Source organism: Argentina silus (assembly GCF_951799395.1).
Source record: "Argentina silus genome assembly, chromosome: 4".
Taxonomy (NCBI): Eukaryota; Metazoa; Chordata; class Actinopteri; order Argentiniformes; family Argentinidae; genus Argentina; species Argentina silus.
In genome coordinates this window covers 21,415,819-21,418,318 of record NC_139658.1, presented here as the reverse complement: position 1 = coordinate 21,418,318, position 2,500 = coordinate 21,415,819, and the positions used below count along the sequence as shown (strand labels likewise).

The 2,500-nt window shown below is 44.7% G+C and overlaps 1 protein-coding gene across 1 annotated transcript in view; it reads right to left on the bottom strand.

Annotated features, from left to right (window-relative positions):
* Window positions 1-2,500, bottom strand: part of arhgef10la (Rho guanine nucleotide exchange factor (GEF) 10-like a) — a gene marked incomplete at both ends in the record, with an annotated part of 98,055 nt that overhangs the window by 26,897 nt on the left and 68,658 nt on the right.

Here is a 2,500-nt window from a genome sequence, read left to right as displayed (position 1 = left end):
CAAGCCTACTTCCACTTTAAAGGACACGAAAGGTACTTTAGAAAGCTTCTTTCTCCTACTAAAAGCCTTTCATGGTCAAGCTGACTAGCAAGTGGATTCATTCATACCTGGCATTGGTCTGTCAGTGTGAGGATTGGTCTCTGGGCCACCACTACCACCATCACCATCATGGTATGTTCACTAATTCATAGCAATATACTGTATGTGTATGTGCATGTTTATAGGTGTGTGTGTGTCCGTGTGCATGCATGTGCGTAGTCTTTATGAGTATGTATGTATGCTTATCGATGTATATCTTTTGCTCTACCTGTGTGTACACGTCCATGTGCCAGTGTGCGTGCATGAGTGCATGATCAGTGATCAATGGTCGCAGGTTTGGTTTTGGGATAAATATCCCTTTTACTGAAAAAGATGACTGACCGAAAGTGCTTTGGCGCTGTGCCACCCTGCAGTTGCCATTTACTGATCCTCTAGTGACTCAAATTCTACTGCTGTTTGTTTTTGTCACATACGGACAAAGTACAGCTGGGGTGAGATTGTTCACACATTTGACAATCAATTTGATGAAAGAGAACTTGATAAAGCTGTCATAACTGAGCATCTTTTTCTTTTTCTGAATTATACAGGGGTGCCATTTCTTTAGTTTTTCGGTGCTTGTTTGTATAGTGATGTAATGGGTTTGACAGTTAACTGTGAAACCTGGCTCCTTACAGTAACACAATAGGATAGGTGTGAGAATATCACAGCATGCATGAACAGTTCATGAGCTGCCTTAAGAGGTATGTAATGTCTTATCATCCTAAAACAGTTCCGATTTGTCTTTACGGTCTAATTAACTTTTTAACGTGTTTATCAAATTTGAGTTGGGAGTCCAAAATGACACCTAGGAATTTAAAATCACTGACTTCCTCTATTTCCTCTTGATCTATTTTAATTGTAAGCTTATCTTTGGGTTTCCTTCTTATGGAAAAACACATTGACAGTCTTTTTAAGATTCAGGGTTAGATGACTGTTTTTGAGCCATTGGGATACACCCTCCATTTCATTTATTAATGTCTCTGCTGCTACATTTGACAACCAGCTCTTTTACAGCATGCTGGTAAATCATTTATGTATTAGAGGCCCCAAGATGGAGCCTTGTGGAATGCCCATTCTGGATCGTCAGGGGTTTAATATTCTGCATTGATTGACAGCCCTAAAAAAAAAACACAACAGGTGTCAAGTCTGAGAGCCACTATAAACATAATAGAAATTGACATTTATAAAGTATGGAGTGAAAGCCAGGAGTCTTGGCAGGCCTGGAGGTCTTTTCGGGTGATAGCCTTTGAACATCTGTTTCTATCCCTCAGGTGTTAGCCAATGAATAGCTGTTTCTACCTAGGTGTTAGCCAATGAATAGCTCTTTCTACCCTGAGGTGTTAGCCAATGAATAGCTCTTTCTACCCTCAGGCATGAGCCAATCAATAGCTGTTTCTACCGAGGTGTTAGCCAATTAATGCTCTTTCTACCCTCAGGTGTTAGCCACTCAATAGCTGTTTCTACTCCTCAGGCTTGAGCCAATCAATAGCTGTGTCTACCTAGGTGTTAGCCAATGGATAGCTCTTTCTACCCTCAGGTGTTAGCCAATGAATAGCTGTTTCTACTCCTCAGGCATGAGCCAATCAATAGCTGTTTCTACCTAGGTGTTAGCCAATTAATGGCTATTTCTATCCCTCCTCGTCCCTATAGGCCCAGCAGTGTGGGCACGGGTGGCTATGACCTGCATTGCGGCCGTGAATGTTTATTACTCGGTGTGTAAGTGGGCAATGTGGCAGACGGACCATCTAATTGCATGGCTCTGGGGGTGGGGGGGTGGTGAGAGGGGTGAGAGTGGGGGTGGGGGTAGAGAGGGGTCAGCTATGGATGCTGCACGCCTCTTATTGTTCCCCCAAGGCAGGAAACATCAATCATGGGTAATTTATAACATCCTCTTGCCAAGTCCCTCCCCCTCTCCCTCACAGGGTGTGTTTGTAAACACAAAACACACCAAAAAATAAATGCTGGCCAGATGACTGCTTCTGCCCATCTGTCCGGTTGCTCCACTCCCCCTCTGTCTCTCTCCATATATTCACATTCATCACACAGATTCATCGTCTCTCTCTCTATCAATCTCTTAGCCTTTGTCCCTCCCCCTTCTCTCTCTACACTCTCTCTCCTCCTCCCTGCCCCTTCTCTCTCTCTCTCTCTCTCTCTCTCTCTCTGCTCTTCCTCCTCCTCCCCCCCCTTATCTCTCTCTCTCTCCTCCTCCCTGCCCCTTCTCTCTCTCTCTCTCTCTCTCTCTCTCTCTCTCTCTCTCTCTCTCTGCTCTTCCTCCTCCTCCTCCCCCTTATCTCTCTCTCTCTCCTCCTCCTCCCTCTCTCTTTCTCTCTCTCCCTCTCTCCCCCCGCCCCCATCAATGTTAATGGTACTCAGACCCAGCCCTTTGTTAGATATGTTTGCTTACGTTACCAGATAAGGCAAG